Source organism: Lissotriton vulgaris, chromosome 2_1, assembly GCF_964263255.1.
Source record: "Lissotriton vulgaris chromosome 2_1, aLisVul1.2, whole genome shotgun sequence".
Lineage (NCBI taxonomy): Eukaryota > Metazoa > Chordata > Amphibia > Caudata > Salamandridae > Lissotriton > Lissotriton vulgaris.
The window spans coordinates 1,951,739,250-1,951,761,378 of record NC_141687.1 but is presented as its reverse complement, the minus strand read 5'-3'; positions in this window follow the sequence as shown (position 1 = coordinate 1,951,761,378).

Genomic DNA, 22,129 nt, shown 5'->3' with positions numbered 1-22,129 from the left:
GTTAAAGCTACACTATAATTTCAGAGTCGCCTAGATCTCAACGTGTGTGAATCACAAAGATAGTGAAAGAATGAAGACATAGATAAAAGGAGTGGACTCACATTGAAAGAGAGATCGATACATTATAGAATATCCATAAGTGGCTGACCAGTCCAAAACGATGATATAGGGTTTCCATCAAAGAAGACTTGGTGATCAGTCATATCATCTGGCCAAACCCAGGTGTGTGAAAGGCTAGTCCCTTGATCATAGGGGCTGAACCACACAGTGTTGATATCTTAGGATTTGGTCCACCAATATTCATGAAACATCCGTAATGACTGATCTCTTGATGGTTAGAAAAAAGGTGCAACACAACAGAAAATGTGACTTAAAATAGGATGGGATGCCCTCCTTTGTGCAACTTTATTCTATGGACATGACATGCCTCCTAATTAAAACCAGAACAGTGCAAGAAGCCTCCCCCAAGCCTCAGATGACAGCTTGTTGGCACCGACGGATAGTGCGGGGCCTCCTATGCCTGAGCGGTGTCCAGGTGAGGTGAGGTAGCTTCACCCATCAGTCAGGGATTCACTATAGTACGAGTGAGTCGGAGGGTGACCACATATGGTCATTACAGGTTGTACCGTTCTGAACCATTTCAGTTTATTAACATTTTTTGGTTTCATGGTAAAGGTGGTGAACCTTTTTCACTAGTAAGAGTGCAACAAGTATAAGAACAGAGGCTCTGATGAATGCCGAGGGATTAGATACCCATTAGGCAGAAACATGTTGGCCCCTCTACAGGCAGATATTTGTTACTGTCTTCTTGCACTGTTCTGTTTTTAATTAGGAGACATGTCATGTCCATAGAATAAAGTTGCACAAAGGAGGGCATCCCATCCTATTTTAAGTCACATTTTCTGTTGTGTTGCACCTTTTTTCTAACCATCAAGAGATCAGTCATTACGGATGTTTCATGAATATTGGTGGACCAAATCCTAAGATATCAACACTGTGTGGTTCAGCCCCTATGATCAAGGGACTAGCCTTTCACACACCTGGGTTTGGCCAGATGATATGACTGATCACCAAGTCTTCTTTGATGGAAACCCTATATCATCGGTTTTGGACTGGTCAGCCACTTATGGATATTCTATAATGTATCGATCTCTCTTTCATTGTGAGTCCACTCCTTTTATCTATGTCTTCATTCTTTCACTATCTTTGTGATTCACACACGTTGAGATCTAGGCGACTCTGAAATGATAGTGTAGCTTTAACAGTTAGCTAAAAAGACCCTCTGTGTTTCTTATGTTATATATTATCTTTTCTAATACCTGTCTCTGATTGGGATAAAATATGGTCGAAGTTATTCAAAATCTCAGCTGCTGCATGTATTACTCAATCGCTCTACTTTATTTATAACAGAGCAGTGCTAACTCCTGTTTGTATATCCACGTTTTCCCCTGATGCATCTCCCTTATGTTGGTCTTGCTCTAATTTTCCCGGAACATTAAAGCATCAACTTTATAAGTATGCTAATGTTTTGAGTTTTTGGCGCTCTATTTGGTCTACTTGTATGACAATTTTGAAATGTAATATACTGTTATCATTCCAAAATGTTTTTCTTGGTTCATCTTCACCTGATTATATCTTTATTGTTTGACCTATTTGTAGCATTAGCTTTTAAGGTTATTATGTCATGTTAGAAAGATAATTCCAAATTATCCTTCTTGAGTTGGTGGAATTTCATTTGTGATAAACTTAGAATTGCTCCTATGTCTTCTTCAACTTTATACAAGAAAATTAAATCTGATCTTCTTTGGTTACCTTTCACAACTTATTTTGATTCACATGCACCTTTGTCTTAAATACTTCCTATTTCTTTTTCCTTTTTGTTCTCATTGCCATCATATTTTATCCCAGACATGTTTTTTACCCCCTTCCTATTTCTCTTTTATGTTCTTTTTATGTTCTTTTTTTCTCTCCCTTCTTTTCTTTCATTTATCCCCTCTTTTTCTAGAAGCATTTAACACTATTGTATTTCTACATTATTGGCTCATATATTATTTGTACTTTGCTCTATTGTTTGGATAATGCTGCTATCTTTTTGTTTTACTGTTTTTTCGTGTTATTCTGTAAAACTTAATACAAATACGTAAACAAAAAAAATAAGTTTGTTGTTCCATTAATAAAAAAAATCATTACAATTGTTAAAACATGGACAGCCATAAGCACAGTAGCTCATACGGTTGGTTAGAGAGAAATATATAAAAATAAATAAATAAAACATGCATGTTTCCATAAGATTATTGCATTATTCCACTCTCTCAGGTCTAAATCTGTGAAGTGACTCCGTGCTTGGTTCACTGAACTGTACAATAGTTTTTAAATAGTTTTTTTATAAATATTATTAAAAAAATTAAATGGTGCCCTTTGCAGTTAATGCTAGATTGTTTAGCTGCCTCTAAGCACTAAAGTGCCTGTTTAGACATATTTCTTAATTAAATAGTTTTGCTAAAACATGTAATCCCCAGTACAGTCATCAATAAAATCACCAATGTAAAGTGCAAGTGCCTGTATTGCTGAGTGAAGACCATTTATGTCTCCATTATAACTGCATGGAATGACAATAAAATATAAAGTCGTGCAAAGCCTAAAAAGTATGCGACTTTAGATGTGCAGCTAAAAATTGCAATAAAATATAAAATGCAGTGGGACTGTTTGTCTGTACAAGAAGTTGACTTATCAGGGTGCAGATTGAAGAATGCCCAAGACAGGATTGGGGGAGTCTATGCTTTGGTCCTCCAGCAGACCTAACCTTTTTTCTGTGCTCACAACAAACTTAGTAATCAGAATATTGAGCACTGTGTTGTCTGGATTCAAGGACGTAATGATAGCCTGTCAACAGGTGTGAATACTACTTTTTGTTTTATTCTTCTCGTAAGTTAACCCTGCTCTCTTTGAGCAGTGCTGGACAGAGGCATACTATGTGTTCAAGTGATTCTTTGCTAGTTCCTCAGGCCCTGCAGGTTGTGCTGTTACTGGGGCAACGCCAACTGGCTTGATAGTTAAGGAAGGGCCACTCACCCAACCTGATGAACATAAATATTATTATCCAGTTGGGTTGTTATCCCAAAATTCTTTTGCTTCTAAGAGCTGAAGGGTCTTCTAAGTATCGGCAATGTTTTTTTGTTTTGTTTTGTCCTCATTTCACCCTTGGCAAGTACAATTGATCACTGACAACCCTATTCCATCCTGGGCGCCCAGGGTTGAAGTTCTTACTTTGCCTGGAGCCATCCCGGCTGCCCCTTTATTCATGGGCCTGGTGTATTCATAGGACATTTTCAGGACTTTAAACCAGCCTCATTTCTATGCCCCAGTCTATCAAGGGTTGCCAGACAATACTATACTAATAGATTCCAAATGTGCCAATCTCAATGCAGCCCGGAGCCAGTTTTCATACAGGGGAGGGCTAGCATCTTTCCACAACTTGCAGATTTCTCTACGTGCAATGAGTATAAGAGTGAAGTATAAAGCAACCTGTGCCCCCCTAAATCTGCTAATGAGGTCCTTGTCCAAACCAAACAAAACTCTTACAACATTCAATCTAAGTGTCACCTTAAAAATACTCTCCAATGCCTTCTCCACAGTACCCCAAAAATTACCCAGAATAGAACATTCAAAAAAGATGTGGATATCATCCGCCTCTGACATACCACATCTGGGGCACAAGGGGGGTGGGCTAACAAACTTTGCAATTTTTTTGGGCGTATAGTAAAGCCTATTTAAAACATAGAAGTGATTCTTGTTAAGAGAGGCAGACCTAACATATTTATACAGGTATTGGAGAGAGATGTATCATAGAGGGTGTCTGAGATACCATCCAAACTAGACAAGCTCCAAACAAGATGTAATGAGGGGGCCTGTAATTCATCTGCCTCCATCAGTTTCCTATACCACAGTCCCACTTCGCTTTTCCTACAGCCCGGGGATTGAGAGCAAACTCAATATCCCAGTTACCGCCGATGTTCTCTTTCTCAGCGGAAAACCAGGAACAGAGTTGGATGTATTTAAATCTAGAGAAGGAGTCCCCAATTTTTGATCTCAAAACCTCCCAAGGGAGTACTCCCTCTGCTGTTACCAAGTCTGACCAAGTTGTTATTCTTGCTTTCCTAAAAGAAAGGGACAGACTATCCTGGAGACAAGATGGTGTACCGGGAGAATCCCATATTTGGGCAGAATCTGAATAGTACTTTATACCCCAACTTTTTTTTGCTCTACTCCAAAGCAATAGGGCAGATTTTAGAACCTTAAGGCGTACCTTTTTGTAGAACCTCGGTGCGCCAAATTTATACAAAAACCCAGGTCCACCTCCCTCTTGGTCCCCCATCGTATTGAGGATCTGTCCCCAATTGGAAACATCCGGGGTAGTAAGGAGACTTCGAATATTTTTTAGTTGAAAAGCAAAGGCATACCATAGGATATCAGGAAGCGCAAGTCCCCCCTTTAACAGCCTTCTTTTCAATTTTTTCCACAATATCCTAGCATTCTTATTTGCCCAAATAAAACTACCAATCTTCCCCTGAATTTTTTCCAAGATTTTATTAGGAAAGGTCAGGGGTACCGTATTGAACAAGTAGGTCAGCTTGGGCAAGATAACCATCATGACCAGATTTACACGGCCATGTATTGTTAGCGGAAGGTTTTGCCATCTCAATAAGAGGTGGTCGATGTCCTTGGTCACCCTTTTTACATTAATCTTCACTATGTTGTTAAGGTCGGCTGTTATTAATATACCCAAGTACTTAAACTGGCTGCTTCGGGCTCCCTCCCATTCATCGACTCCCCAGCACATAATTTCTGTCTTGAATTATTAAACAAATAGCCAGAGTATAGACCATATTCAGCCATTATCTCCTCCACTCTCGGGAATACCTCTACCGGATTGCTGGGATACACCATCAAATCATCAGCATACAGCGCCAACTGGCAGCTATATTCCTCTATTCTAAAGGGTGTAATTGGTTCGTCTATCCTCAGCGCCTGTGCCAACGGCTCCATATAGAGGTCAAACAGGAGGAGCGAGATGGGACACTCCTGCCTAGTTCCCCTCCCGATATTGGAACGTGGTGTCCGAAAACCATTCAGTAAAATCGCTGCTGAGGCGCCTTCATAATATCCTCTCAGTGCTTGGATAAAAATTGCTCCAAACCCCATTATTAGAGTAAACAGCCCACTGTGTCTTAACTTGTATGTCTAAAAGTCCTCCATATTCTAATCGTAGGCGCTCTAGTTCCAATAAAACCCGCGGTAAGTCTTCTACTTGGGCACTTAATCTTAAGCTCTCTAGAGATGCAATTTTGTCTTCCAGTGTTTTAAATGTAATTGCCTTCTTTCTATTGTTTGATCTAGTCAAACTGAGAAACTGACCTCAGATGTGGGCCTTATAGGTGTCCCAGACAATCTCTAGTGGAGCTGAGACAATATTATCGGAAAATAAATTAGTGGTAGATGTACCTACTTCTGTGACTATGTCCTGCTTGTTTAAGATTGCCCTCTTTAAAGTCCACCTGGGGGTAGTAGTTCCTCTAGTCCTACCTATAATGAGGGAAAACAAAATAGGGGCATGATCAGACAGAATGCTGGGTAGAACTTTTATGTCCACCAGAGCCGCTAGACATAGCCTATCTACGAAGATGTAATTGAGCCTTGAGGAATGCCCATGGTTTTTACTAAAGTATGTGAAGCCCGGCACCATATCGTTCTTAACTTTCCAAGCGTCAATTAGACCCAGCTCATGCATCATATCCACCATGGCACGACAGGATCTTGGAGCAGGGACTAACTGGCTATAATTAGAATGATCTTGTCTGGGGTTAAGGAGGACATTGAAGTCTCCTCCAATAACTACCGGGGATGTGACCTCAACCAGTTTGGACTGTACTTTCAGCAGACAGGCAGGATCGTCGGTTTTTGGCCCATATTAAGAGACAATAGTTAAGTCGCTTCCGCTAAAGTTTGTATGCGCTAAAACCCATCTTCTTGACTGATCTGTTATGGATGACCTAATAGAACCTCCATTGCCAGCCTTAATCAGGATTGCTACTCCTTTATTTGCCACCGACTGCTCAGAGCAACAGAAAGCTCCAATCCATCTGAGTTTCCCAAAAACCTCTTTACTTTCACTGAAACTCAGATGAGTTTCCTGAAGCAGAATTACTGTAGCCGCAGATTGTTCTTGGTATTTTAAAATCAGCCTACGTCTCCGGGTACATCGGAGGCCATTAACGTTCCAAGAAATGAATGCCAGACTATTACAGGTCATCAAGTATCTTCCATCTCCTCCTACATATCCCAACGCTAGTGCGCCCTACTGAATTAAGCTGCTCAGTTTGAAGTTCTTGTGAGCTGATGCGAGATGAGGACTCATTTTTTTTTCTTTTCTCCCCTTGCAACCCCCCCTTGTTACCCCTGAACTCTCCCCCCCCCTGCTCCCTGGGGAACCCTCCTTTCCTTCCGGAGCATTACGCTCTTAAACGGATGCCCCTCCCCCCGCTTGTGTATGGTTATAATTATAAGTAAATAGTGAAAAAGAAAAAGAGAAAAAAAATGCCTATTATCTGTAGCAGATGCTACTTGGCATAAGATGTGTGGAGTAGCCTATACTTAAATTCATGTTAGAGTATTATCCTACTGGATTGTCGGAAGATCCATAACTCTATCTCCTACTCTACTGCCTAGCAACCTGCATCTCTTTCCCACTCGCTCCCTTACTACCAGCCCTGATCTTTTCAATCAAATTATCCGCTTCCTCACTATATCGAATATTGTGCATGTGGTTATTCCACATTACGCGGAGTGTGACAGGAAATTTTAACTGAGCTCGAGCTCCCAGGGAGTTAAAAATTGCCAGTCTCTTGCCCATCTCCCACTGTTTTGCTGCTGTTATGTGGGAGACGTTGGAGCGGATTGTGAAAGAAAATGGGGCAGAGGAGGAGGCTGATTTTATAGAGCCTGCTTTAAGGGCCAAAGACAAAATCCTTTCCTTGACGGCGTATGTAAGGAAGTTGACCAAAATCTTCCTTGGGCGCTCTTTCCCTAAATTCCGCCTAAATGGGTCTTGATGAACCCTCTGAATATCCGCTAGTAGATCTTGATCTGTATCAGGAGAGTCCTTTAAAATTGTTGTTTTGAGTACTGCAACAATGAAAGCCTTGATATCGCTCCCTTCAAGATCTTCAGGGACACCTAAAAATGTTAAGTTGTTTTTTCTTGAATGATTTTCAAGCCTCTCAAGGTCATCCTTCATCTCCCTATTCTGTTGGACCAGCTTATCCATGTTGGCTGCAGTTGTGCTAAGGGCTTCTTTGATCTTAGGTAGCTCCACTTCCAGAGCGTCAGTTCTCAATGTTACCTCCTCCACTTTTCGGGCCAGAGCCTCACAGGACGCCTGAATGGCCGTTTGATTTGCCTCTGATGTAGTAAACCGCCTCCCCATATCCTCTTTCGTCTCAAACAGAATGTCCGCCAAGGTTGTTGGAACAGACTTTATAGATGCTATATTATCTATGGGTGCGCCACTGCCATTGATGGTATGAGGTATAATTGGGGTATCTTCCTTCAATTTGTCCCGATTGTTCTGACCAACCTGTTCAGTATCATGAATATCCAGGGCGGAAAAGCTGTTGGAGAGTTCGACTGTTGGGTGTACCATATCTTGCATAGGAGAGGAGGACAGTTGCGGGGGTGGACTAAGCAGAGTTGGTAGGGAAATACTGCTTGCTAAGGCCACTATAGCAGCCTCATCAAAGGCAGCGACCTCTGTGGCGCCAGCTGCTATAGTGCCTGAAACTCTTGTTGCAGCCATCTCTTTTGTTTTATTGGAGGCACCCTCTGAGACGACCTTATAATAAGATTTCAGCGACTGAGTGACTCTCAGCGGGATCACTAGTCCACCCTTTACTTTTTTTTCCCTGCCTCTCCCTTTCCCAGGGGGGGTATCTGTGCCACTATGGTCTCCCTTAACTTTAATACAGATTACTGGAGGGGGAGTAGAAGGCTTTAAGAATCCTGGCACTATGTTGGGAGCCCGATTGCGCAGTGTATATCGGGTAGCCCCTACCTTAGGGATGGACACGGGCAGTGCAGAACCTGATTTATCTGAGGAAATGCTGGGTTGTGAGCCAGCGGTGGAATGGCTTCTTGTCTCCATACAGGGCTCCCACACCTTACTACCGCCTGGAGTCAGTGGAGAACATATCAGGACCAAAGGCGCAGGAGATACAATATCCGGCGTACCACTACAGGTAACTCCTGCCCCACAGTTCCGAGTTAAACTCGCTCCGCTTGCCCCCCTTGGCTGGACAGGGAATTGTCAAGGCTAAGACCACAGACTTAATATTATGACCCCCACAGTGCACATAGCCCCCGGTCACATGCGTCTTACTGGGGACCGAGGTTACTGTGCCCAGTGAATAAGTTAATCATCCACCTGAGCTCTGGGTCAGCCTTCCAGGGTTCTTCCGCCAAGGACTGGCTGCGCCCAACTCTCGAAACCAGGCAGGAACTGCAGGCGTAACGCCGTCTCCCTTGACCACCATCCGTTGTTTTTTTTGTTTTTTTTACCACATTAATCCACGGTCAAAGTACCTCCAAAGTAGCGCTACCAGGGCGCAATTTCCATCAGGATACACAGTTTCAGTCCTCTTGGTAATACTAATCATGAGAAAGTACCAAAGGACCAGGCTGCCGCAGACGAATCCCCCTGGTTGCAAGGGGAGGGGTGAGATGACTGATGCCCCATGACGTCCTGGTCTGTGTAGTCCCTGCGGGAATTCAAAGCGTTTTCCGCACGGGGGACACGGGAGACAAGGGGGGAAAAGGAGACAAAGCAATAGAGCAGCAGAGAAGCCTTCCTGCGAAGAAACGTGTGCCAACTCGCTTTCAGCAGGCCTTTCCCGTTTTCACCGCACACTGTAGCCACTAGGCACCACACACGGAACTCAACTCCAGATGTACCAAACTAGATAGCTCCCACCGCATACCACTCGCTGCCAAAATCAAGCACCCACCTTCTCCTGTCGGCACCCTGTTCAGCCAGACTCTGCATCCACTGCGAGGGAGCCCACACTGGAACACTGGAACAGGAGGGAGCCCCGGAGCCCACAGTGGGACCGCGCCGAGGCACCACAGACCGGTCTATGACCGTCGCTCCCTGGAGGTGAGAGATACTGGCAAGGAGCGCACTTTGAATATAGCTCAGTTCTTGTGGGTAGAATGTCATCAGAGCAAGCAGTGACAAGCAGACTTTAAATGTGTAGGTTTTACAAAAATCCTTACTCGTGGTTTGGTAAGGGCCGAAGACCTTACAGCAGAGCTCTGTAAGTCCTATAGTCAATGTGCCTGTTCTACCTCTTTCATATAATTCATGATCATTTGTGTGCTTGTTGTGTGGGTACTAATATACAGGCCCATTCTAGGACCCTGAATTACTCAACTCGTGGGGGAAGCTGCTCAGATATTCATTCAGAGGGGCTGGTTGTTCAGTCTAGGTCTCATCTCTGGGGCTGGTGAAAACTAATTTGCACATGATTGTTCTTGTCTCTTGTAGAACAGAATAGCCAATGGAACGTAATAAAATGCACTCAAGAATAATTATCAGTGAATACTGATTATTGAAGCATTTATCCGTTTATTTGTGCTGCATGAAGCATTTGGCAGCACGGCATGACTCATATCTCCTGGAGAAGCAAAGAAGCCCTATCTAACCAAGCAATACTTTTCTTGAGCCCTAGTGCAAATTCTCTTCTAGTTAGAAATATGTTTTGCTCTTTATTGGAGGCAGTTAGAAATGAAGGCATGGTACAACTTGTCTCATTTGAATGGACTACTGGAGATCTCCACTTCTAAAGTAAATAATGGTCACTTATTAATGGTAATTTTTCCAGCTCACCTCCTTACTACACTTTAAAATCACCCTAACCTTATGACAATTTCCAGAAGCAGAACACAGGCAATGATTGCCTCCATGTCAAGATACTTCTTCATCTGTGAATAAAGAACATTAGTCTGTCCCTACCCTAAGCCTATCGTGACACCCCTACTTAGCATTTCCCAGGCAAGAGCAGGAAAAAGGCATCAGCGCATGAAGTACACTCACGTTGTATGAGCCAGGTAGCCAAAGCTACGGAGCTCATTCTAAGATGCTCCTTTTCTCTCCTTCGATCTCCTCACCCCTTCTTCTGACTCCACCCCGGGTCACTGTCCCTAATACATAGTAATAAAATATAAAACACACCCACAGATCACCTCATTCTGCTAGGCACTTCTCATTGGTGATTTTCCTTGCGATGTCAGTGCTCCCAGCTCCTGGCTCTATGACCTTGATTCCCAGGCCTCTCTCAATGAGAAAGAACAACATCTCTCAATTATCAGTTGTTATGTGTTATGTTATGTTAAAGTATTTATTTAGCGCAACGTTCACCGGATAGTTTTCTTGGCGCTTCTGAGGACGGAGCTCTAAATGACGTGAAGACTTTCGGATGGGATAAGCTTGTCGGAAAAAACACGTTTTTAACTGTTTTCTGAACTGAAGATGGGAGTGAGTGGAACGTATTGAAAGAGGGAAGGAGTATCACGTTTGGGGAGCCAATGTGGAGAACCGGATCCCGCCATATTTAAGGCGCTTATATCTCTGGGACCCTCAGAAGATGTTGACCAGATGAACGGAGAGTGCGGGAAGGGGTGTATTACCAGATCCTTTTAGAGATGAACTTAGGACCTTCATCGAGCAGTGCTTTGTGTATGATACCGCCTAACTTGAAGACACTGCGTTGTTCTACTGGAAGCCAATGCAGTTGTTTAAGTAGTGGCTTAACGTGTTTTCGGGCCGGAAGTCGGAAGATAAGTCTGGCCGCGTGGTTCTGTATTAATTGAAGACATTGTGATTGATATGCCGTAATACCAACATAAAGTGAATTGACATAGTCCAGTCGTGAGATGATAAGCGCAGGAACAACCAATGTTAGTGCCTCTGTTGATAAAAATCTTTTTATTTTCTTTATTTTCCGTAGCATGAGGAAATAGACCAAAACCACAGAGCTGATCTGGGGTTTCATTGAGAGGTCCTTGCTTATCTTGATCCCCAGGCTTTTTGCCGAAGATACTGGGCCAGGCGGGGGGCCCAGGGATGGAGGCCAGAAGTTGGTGTTCCAAGGATTTAAAGAGCTGCCTGTCAGGATCAGCTCTGTTTTGTCTGGGTTCAATTTTAATTGATTGATGTTCATCCAGTTACTGATGTAGATCATAATAGCCTGCAAGTTGGATTCAGATAGACTAGTGGGTTGGATGGTGAAAATTAATTGCAGATCATCTGCGTAATTGAACACCAGGACATCCATTTCCTTCAGTGTGGTAACCAGAGGCTGCATATACAGGTTAAACAGGAGGGGAGATAGAGAGGAGCCTTGAGGAACTCCACAGGAAAGGCGACCTTTTTTTGAGCAGAAGTTGCCTAATCGGACAGATTGATATCTGTCGGTCAGGAAGGAATGTATCCAGCTCAGAGCCTGGCCCCCGATGCCCGCGCTACGGACACGGTCGATCAGAATATTATGATCGACCGTCTCAAATGCAGTGGACAGGTCGAGAAGAATCAAGGCCTGGGGAGAATCGAGGTCAGCTCCAGTGCGTAGCTCGTCCATGAAAGTCTCGGTCGAGTGAGCAGGCCTGAAGGCAGCCTGGTGGGAGTCCAGGTAGCGGGACTCCTCAACAAAGGAGTTCAGGCAGCCTGCCACGTGCGCCTCCAGGATCTTACTCAAGTAGGGCAGAAGGGATATAGGGCGATAGTTGCTCATCACTAGGGGATTAGCGTCAGGTTTCTTTAAGATGGCGAGAATCTCCGCATTTTTAAAAGAGTCGGGGACAGTGCCGCTGCAAATAGAGGTTTTCAAGAGAGATATAGGGGTATCAGGGCAGGCACTGAAAGCTTCGCGTAATATGTGGGGGGGACAACTGTCAAGAGGGGAGCCTGATTTGACTCTGATCAGCAGGTTGGAGAAAGATTCTGGGGTGATGAGGGGATAATGATTGAGTGGGGCTGGGTGATGGCAAGGTGAAGCGGGTGGAATGGGCAGGTTAGGTGCTGGGATGCTGGCTTTTATCGTGACGATTTTTTCAAAAAAGTAGTGATTTAGTGAATCGCATAGTTCCTGAGAGTGCACAGGTTGTGCCGAGACCCTCTCAAGGCCTGTCAGCTCTTCTACGATTGAAAAAATCTCTCTAGTTTTGTTTGCGGAATTTAGGATTTTCTGAGTGATGAACTCGGTTTTGCATGAAATAACAGCGGTTTTATATTCCTTAAAAAGAGACAAGTAAATTGATTTCAGTTCAGGTTCGTAGTGCCCTCTCCATTTTCGCTCAGCTTGTCTGAGGCTTAATTTTAGTTTTTTTTAAGGCGGGTGAAAAACATTTATGAGCGTCATGTGTCCTGCGTGATTTAATGTTTTTCAGAGGGGCGACTTTGTCGCAGGCCGATTCAAGCCAGGTGGTAAGATTTTTCGACTGAGTGGGGAGGGGGGTGGCCTGGAACGATGGAGCTGTGTTAGTTAAGATAGTTTTAAATGTCTCGATACAGGCTTGACCCCAGTTCCTAGCTATCATGCTGCTTGGTCTGGCGGTTGGGGCCACAGCGATGTTCGAAATTGAACAGGTTATTAAACTGTGATCAGATCAGGTGCAAGGGTGAATTACAAATTGTGTGATATCTAGGTTTAATGTCCACACTTGATCTAAAGTATGGCCTTTATTATGTGTGGCAGTGTGTGCGTGATGGGAACAGTTTAAACTCATCAGGGTTTCTGTAAATTCTCGCGAGGAGGGACTTTCATTTGTGTCGACCGGCCAGTAATTAAAGTCGCCAACGATCAGCACTCTTGAGTCATTGATCACCATGTGGGCGATTAGGTCACCAAAGTCCTACGGGAATGACGGAATGACGGGAATGACGGAATCTCCTTGCTCATTTCATCACATCCTCCCAAGCCTAACTCTCCTAAACAAAAGAAGTTATTCTAACTAACAAAGACAACTTTCTCCACATGCAACAGAAACTTGATAATCAGAACAAATTAAACACACACATGAATTTCACTAGCAGCCCTATTCCTGAGTCCCCCGGGGAAAATACATTTCTTTCGGGCCTACAGAAATCGGCCAACATAAGAGTGAAACATATAGGCCTTTCAAATACACACATGAGTGAACATTTCATTAAGGCTGTTGTACATCATTGCATTGCAAAGCACATCAAATTAATTTCTATTACAAACAACTTATGAAATCCTACACATTAAGCATAATTAATGACATCTACATGTAGTTTTTATATGACGCACATTTAAATCAATATGCGTTACATCACGTGAGCAATTTCGTCAGATAAATGACATAAAATACTATGGATTATCATATAACATGAATGCGAACTTTGTCTCTTTGCATGGCACAACACTTTTCTACCATTTACTCTTTCATGTATCATTACTGAACACTTTCTAATGTCAAATGTTAACACAACAAAGGAATATATCCGGGTGTGGATTACCCATGATTATGAAGCACCCCTACAAATAACAGAGCACTATCATGCTCAATCACTATTATCAACTGGATCAAAGCAACCTTTTTTTAAACAAAATGCATATTTTCATACTTATGCTACAAAATGGAACAAGATTTGGCAAAGCCATTAGGTCTGGTTTATGCATGCAAACACATGAACACGTCACATACTATTTGTACTAAATCTCTGTGCAACCTGTCTCTTTCTATGCCTCTTATTTCTGTGGCCTGTGGTTTACTCCCTGAGCTCAGGGTGTTACTGTTTTCTGTTTGTCAGATTTTCAATGCTAGTGCAATTTAGTCCTGCAGGTCTGGAGAACAAAAAATACAATCTACGGACTTAGGAGTCACAGATGGAGACAGGTCGTGCACCGCACTAATATTTTTCATTCATAAATTACAGAAAACCATGCATACATATATTTCTTTCAGCTTAACCAAAGCGATGGGTTCAAACCTGTATTCCAGGCAGGGGCGTAGCATCAGAGGGGTGTTTGGGGTTTTACAACCCCCCATTAAAAGCCTGTTCTAGTAAATAGATGGGTACAGGTGCTTTCAGTCGGGTGTGGTGAGGTGCCTGTCGGATTTCAACAAGACTTTCTACAAAAACAGAGACAAAAACAGATACTCACTTCCTCCCTCTCTATGTTTTGAAAGTTTTCAAAAATGTCGGTTATTTTACAAAATATCGTGATTTCTCTCACTTAGTACCCCTACCAATCTCCCTTTTCACTTCCCTGTAAGACCCTCTCATGCTCCCTGCTTGTGGTATAATGCATTTTAACATTATGAAACTGCTCAGTTTAAAATTTGCAAAGCATATATTTGCACAGTTGTAATTGCGTTTACCTGCCCTTGACTTCTTCTTTGTCGTTACTTGACGAGTAGCGGACGCGCCGGTGGTGCGCCGACGGTGCACCAAAGCCAAGCCCGCCTGCGCCAGGACGACACCAGGAGCCAGGAACCCTGCCGGTTCCTCCTCAGATTCCGCATTAATCAAAGGTATCTCTTATTCCTACAAGGCACTACACGAATTAAGGAAAGTGCCAAACCCCCCCGGTGGGCAAGGACGATGTGCGGTTCTGGCTTATGCCTGAAGGCCCTTTCTCATGCATTCTCTGTCAGTTCCAATGCAGCACCACTAGTAGTAATGTAACATCGGTATGCAGCTCTACTCTACCCCCTCCTACCCTTAAGGATCCTTCTTCTCCTTCCCCGGAACCTGGAAAGGTGCCTAACAGGACCATCAAAGTATGGAAGGGGGTTTTAGGTAATGTGAGATCCCTCCTTAAACATGCCACAGAGGTATGGGATTTACTCAACTCGGTCAATCCTGAACAACGGTTTTTGACCGAGACATGGCTCGAGCCTTACTCTACCCCTGCCATTGCCTTAGCGCTACCACCTGTCTCAGGACAGCGATGCCTATTTGGACAGAAATCGTAGAGGGAGGGAGAACACCTTACGGCTGACGTCAGCAGGAGCCTCGATGGCTGAGGCTTTCCCATTGCAGCCTCCTCTCCTAGAATGAGGAGATAAGCTTCCAAGCTAAGAACAATATTGTGCCTTGCACGTCTCTGTAGTAATTCTAAAAACACGTGTTGCTCTTCAGTGGTTCCATGATAGAAGCACATGGTGCCAATGTGCTGTTCATGAACAGAAATATGCAATATTGTGTTGCCCAGCTAAATAATTTAAACATAGGCGGGCGGCCAGTTTCTCCATCAGGGAGATTAGGTAAATACTCCGTGGCCCTGACGGAGGTGCCGTCTGCCTAATTTAGAAATGGGGTCACTTCTAAAGCATTGGCCGGAACAGCCATCACTGTGGTTTCTGTCAATACTGTTTACAGTTTGGTGCGGGCTCAGTCAGCATGATGAAACCCTTCACTAAACTGTTTTCGTTTTTATTTTTAAAAAGAAAACCCCACTTCGGGATTTAAACAAAAAAAAACATTTTAAATGCTGCCCTTGCTATGGGTTTTCCTGGTGGTGAAAACTGACCTCTTATCCGGCCATCTAAATTAAGTGGGCAGAATTAGAGGTCTGCCTCTAAAAGCCCTTACTTCTCATATCCCTCGGATGGGTTTAATCACAACACTGTTCTACTCTGTGAATTAACCTAGCCATTGACCTATGGAATCTACTAGACACCATCTCTCCAGACGTCGCCTTCCTAACAGAAACATGGATGAACGCTTCCTCCGCCCCAGACATCACCATTGCCATCCCAGAAGACTATAAGATCATACGCAAGGACCGTACCGGCCACACAGGAGGAGGAATCGCTATCGTCCATAAAAAATCCATCCACATCTCAACCAGCTCTGACGTCAATCTCGCCAACTCTGAACACCTTCACTTCCAGATCCACATCGACCCCAAGACCACACTCAGAGGCACCCTCCTTTACAGGCCACCAGGACCCCGCGCACAATTCAGTGAAGACATCACGGACTTCATCACTCCACACGCGCTCCCCTCCAAAGATTACATCCTTCTGGGAGACCTCAATTTTCACCTTGAAAAGAACAATGACCGCAACACCACCACCCTCTTGGAGAACCTCGCCAACCTCGGACTTAAACAACTGGTCACTTCCCCCACCCACATCGCAGGTCACACTCTCGACCCTATCTTCACCTCCAGCAATAACGTCTCCTTCAGCCACACTACGGCTCTCCTCTGGACTGACCACAGCTGCGTTCACTTCACCTACAACAAGCCCAAACCCACCTTCCACCCCCAACCAACTCTGCAAAAAAACTGGAACAAAATCACCATCGACCAGATATCCTCATCGCTCCTTCTACACCCCCCAGCCCACTCTTCAAACCCCGACCAAGCCGCCACCAACCTCACCCTTTGGTTTTCCAACAGCGCCGACATCCTAGCACCACTGAAAAAACGACAAAACAAACCTGGCAGCAAGAAGGCCTCATGGTTCAACGATGATCTTAAGAAGTCCAAGAAACTCTGCCGCTCCCTTGAGAAGGCCTGGAAAAAAGACCCAACCACCAACACCAAGGACGCCTTCAAAAACGCCACTCGCATACACCACCAACTAATCCGAAAGGCCAAGAAAACCGCCTTCAAGGATCGACTAGATAACAACGCCCACAACAGCAAGGAACTTTTCAACATCGTCAAGGAATTTACCAATCCCTCGGCCAACTCCAACGACATCACCCCCTCTCAAGCCCTCTGCGACTCCCTAGCTTCATTCTTCCACAACAAAATTGCAGACATCCACAACAGCTTCGACAACCAACCCGGAGACCAACCCACCCAACCATATGCTGAACATTCACCCCCCTTGAACATCCTTAACGACTGGAACCCAATCTCCACTGAGGACACCATCCGCCTGATGAACTCCATCCACTCAGGATCCCCCACAGACCCATGCCCTCACCACATCTTCAACAAAGCAGACTCCGTCATAGCACCGCACCTCCGAGACGTCATCAACTGCTCCTTCAACTCCGCCACCTTCCCGGAAAGCTGGAAACACGCTGAACTCAGCGCCCTTCTGAAAAAACCCACAGCAGACCCCACCGAACTCAAAAATTACCGCCCCATCTCGCTCCTTCCATTCCCGGCCAAAGTCATCGAGAAAGCTGTCAACAACCAGCTCGCCGCCTTCCTCGAAGCCAACAAATCCCTCGACTCCTCACAGTCCGGCTTCCGAGCAAAACACAGCACTGAGACCGCCCTCATCGCAGCAACAGACGACATTCGAACTCTACTGGACAATGGAGACACAGTCGCCCTCATCCTCCTCGACCTCTCCGCAGCCTTCGACACAGTCTGCCACATCACCCTTCTACAGCGCCTCAGAAACATCGGAATACAAGGAAAAGCACTTGAATGGATCACCTCGTTCCTCACCGGAAGAACCCAGAGAGTCCGCCTTCCACCATTCAAGTCAGAGGCCACTGAAGTCATCTGCGGTGTACCACAAGGATCCTCACTCAGCCCCACCCTCTTCAACGTATACATGAGCCCCCTCGCGGCCATCGCCCGCCAACACAACCTCAACATCATCTCCTACGCGGATGACACTCAACTGATCCTTTCACTCACCAATGACCCTAGCACCGCCAAAACTAACCTACACGAAGGAATGAAAGAAGTTGCCGAATGGATGAAACACAGCCGTCTGAAACTGAACTCAGATAAAACAGAAGTCCTCATCTTAGGTACATCCCCCTCCGCATGGGACGACTCTTGGTGGCCGGAAGCCCTTGGAAAAGCACCCATCCCGACAGACCACGCACGGAACCTAGGCGTCATCCTCGATTCCTCACTTTCAATGAACAGACAAGTCAACGCCGTCTCCTCATCCTGCTTCAACATTCTGCGCATGCTCAAAAAAACATTTCGCTGGATCCCCACCGAAACTAGGAAAACGGTCACCCACGCTCTGGTCACGAGCCGACTGGACTACGGAAACACCCTCTACGCAGGTACTACCGCTAAACTCCAGAAAAAACTCCAACGAATCCAAAACGCCTAAGCCAGGATCATATTAGACATCCCACGTAAAGAACACATCTCTGGTCACCTGAAAAACATCCACTGGCTTCCCGTCAATAAGAGGATCACTTTCCGGCTCCTAACTCACGCACACAAAGCACTCTACGAAATCGGACCAGAATGCCTCAACACACGACTGTCCTTCTACACCCCCTCCCGCCAACTACGATCTTCCAACCAAGCCCTCGCCACTATACCTCGCATCAACAAAACCACCATGGGAGGTAGATCCTTCTCCTACCTGGCAGCTAAAACATGGAACTCACTTCCCACTTACCTTCGCCTTACCCAGAACCACCTAGCATTCAGAAAGCAACTTAAAACGTGGATATTTGACAAGTAATCCCCCACCCCTCCCTAAGCGCCTTGAGACCCTCTGGGTATGTAGTGCGCTATATAAATTCTATGACTTGACTTGACTAGGTCTGCCTGCTTTTAAATTTGGTGGGCAGACCTCCATTGTATGCATACTGGAACCATCTGCTATCACATTTAAATGACACTGCGATCCGTTTACAATCTAACAAGAAAAGTTTCAATGGAAACCATACCTTGATGAACAAGGAGTGGCAGATCCTGATAAAGCTACACAGACATGCATCATTCAGTGCCTAGACTGGCCTGTCCACAAGTATCATTCTGAGCAGAACTGCAGCACCCACCGCCAATACCTACAGGTAAGATTGGCTCAGCACCTATTAAAACGTCCCTGACTATCCCGGACGTACAGACTGTGGAGATTTACTGAATGTCCTTAAGAGTAATTTCTGCCATTAACCATTGGAGAGATGGGGGAAAAAGGGAGATTCTGGAGACTGGGCCGAGAGCCTCAGATACGGAAACAAACATATACTGCCCCAAAGACACAGCCCCATATTTTTATATCTCGTAAGAACTAGAAAGGAGATGAATACATGTTGGGGTTCTGTCAGCCATTGAGATGCCTTTTTGTGGTGCTGAGAGTTACAGCTGTCTTAATGGGACAGCTGCTCTCAGGACACTGATTGCCGAATGGGAGCTGATGTGGAGCCCCCAGATGCTCTGAATTTCATATGTGTGCCTAGTGGAGTAGGAAAAGGATATTGAGTTCAACTTTTTTATACATATCATCAATGTAGAATTTCAACAGATCAGTGCAAACATCCTTGATCGAAAAAAGTGAAGTGCCCTACACAATACTAATCGCCAAATGAGGCTAGGCAAAGCAAGTTATTTACAGAAGTCCCACTTGGTCTAGTGATTGTTGTATATGGAATGTTGAATGTTATTTTGTTGACATGAGATTTACCAGACGTTAAACCAGGCCTAAAAACATTTCACAGTTGTCAGTTGTTCGATCTGTTGTATACATTTTATTTCAATGTATACCACATGTTCTGGTGCTTTTATTGAACAAAATGCAGTGATATATAAATTGTTCCGTGAAAAATATGGCTTTGTCAACATAATGAGAACGCCCAAGCCATTCTGCAGAGTTTTATCATTGCCAATGCTACTAGAATTACGCAACAGAAAGTTCCAATTTAAGCTGAAAAGTTATCTAAATTATTCGGCAAAGCACAAGTTATGTAGCACATGCTCTCATTTTCAATCATTACAGTAAGAAACAGCGGTGCTTATTTACAAGCCACTTGTGCTGTCGGTGCGTCACTTTTAATATGGGACAAAGGGACCAAACAGTGGCACAAGGGGCTTGTTAATAAGCCCCAGCATATTTTGGGAAATTTGCAAATTCTGTGGCAAATGCTGTAAATCAATAATTCTGTGGTAAATGCTGCAGCCGGTGAATCACATAAATCCCCTGGTCCTGTTATTGTCCATTGTTTTCTCATTCATTTATTCAGTAAAGGTAATCAAAATCTAAACTTTCTGGTTGCAATCAGTGCTCATTGTTATCTGCATTTGAAGAAAACACCCTTTTCAAGTCAACTATACAAGAAATACACATGAACTATATAGAATACATAAGTAGTAACACACGTTGTATGGTTCAATATTTCCGCCTTGGGTTTTGGTGAAATTTATAGACGACTCAGACCAGAACCTCTTGATAGATTATTACACCATAATACAAAGTCACCCATTATATATTCTCTACTGATTGAACTGGAAAAATAATGGAACGGTATCCTCAACTTTCTTCCTTGCAGAATTTATTTAACTGTTTTACCAGATATAATGCTCACATAAGCCAATTCTAATAAGGCTCTGGTGTCAAGAAAAATTGTTATTTTGAGTATTCGAACTTATGAGTATCGTTTTTGGCATCCGACTTCAGAGGGTCCCATAACAGACAAAATACACCATACTGCCATATTTGATTGTGTAGCTGTAATGACAGTAACTCATTTGGGTCTGCAGTCATTACTGCTGCAACCAGCATATAGTTTTGGGCACAGAAGAGCCTGGATTTGGTGGGCTAAAGCATGCTGGGGCATATGTACAAGGAGTTAACTCCACCAGAACGTCGATGTTCTGGTGGCATTAAGTCCTTCACCTTATTTACAAGGCAGCATTATGCCGCTTATTGTGGCTTAATGGCATCTTGTAAATATGCCCCATGGTCATACAGCACTTAGCGTAAATGAGACATGCAATGAGTATTGCTGTGGACATTCTGCTGCAAAAACACCCATTACATTTTGATGTTACCCCATTTCTACAAGGTATGGGGCAGCACCAAAAATAAGACCAGGAAATACCTAGTCTTAAACAGGCGATACGATGAGAAACTTTTCATTTCTCCTTGTATTTTGCTCTTCCCATGTGTGCTGCTTTCTGCAGCATGCATAAAACAGATAATTGCCTGTGAAGATTGTTTATGTGCCGGATGGTGTCCCTTCCTGCACATAAAAAAAATCACCCCTACAGAGCAGGCACCCTTGCAACATGGTGCTAAAGTGCCTGTGCTGGCACTAGGTAACTTCTTTAGTGCCAGCGTTATGAGAACCTCAGTTGTGCACCGTATTTTTGGAAATACGATGCATCCCTGCGTTTTGAAACTGATAAAGCTTGACGTTACCAATTTGGCATAGCACCGTGCTCTGCCAGTTTCTAGTACATGTGCCCTGTTGTCTTAGTACAATAGTCATAGACACTGTAAAGCAGGGTTGAGTGAATTATGTGGCAAGAAAAGGCAAATTATGTGTCAAAATATTCCACACTTTGTGATAGTATTATTTCGACATTTTACACTTGTTAACATTGTTTTGGCATTGGTTGCTCCTCATTAGTACCAGTATACCATCACAATATAGAAATAAGGAAAAGAAAAGTGACCAGCCGTCCTCTGCAAAAGTGCCTTCCAGTGCATGGCAACATGCATTGCTGCATTTTTTGGTAAATTTTTGAATGTAGTCAAATTTAGCAGCCTAGCGCCAATGCAGGCACCCTTGCACCATATTACAAGGGTGTCTGGGTTGAATGGAAGATTATTTACATGCAGAAAGAACAATCTTTATATGGCCTTTTGTCACTTCTTAGTTTGCTGCTTAATGAGGCACACAGAGCAGTTACACATTTCTCCTCATTGCACCTGTTTAGGACAAGGTTTTCCCTGGTCTTGGTTTTGGCACTGCCCCATATTTACATCACCCTCTAAATATGAGGGAGCATCAAAATCAATGGGTGTTACGGTGAAATGCCCACATAATACCCATTGCCCACCCCTTTCACGCTAAGTATAGCGTGAAAGGGTGCCTTATTTACACGACTTAATGCTGCCTTGTAAATAACGGTACAAAAGGGGGTGGTGATGGACAAAGCATCTGAATCAATCAAACACACACACCCAGTCAAAAGATCTGGGTTTAATCCATCACCGTTCTTTAGCCCACTCTGCCACCCCAGTTCAGACATGGCTATATGCAAATCAGTCTGACCCTGTGCCTCATGGGAACAGTCCAGCCCGAACTGCCAAGCCATGTCTTCCCTGGACCGGAAACAAGCTTCCGAGGACCGGTTTCTGGCATTCCAGCAGTCTTCAG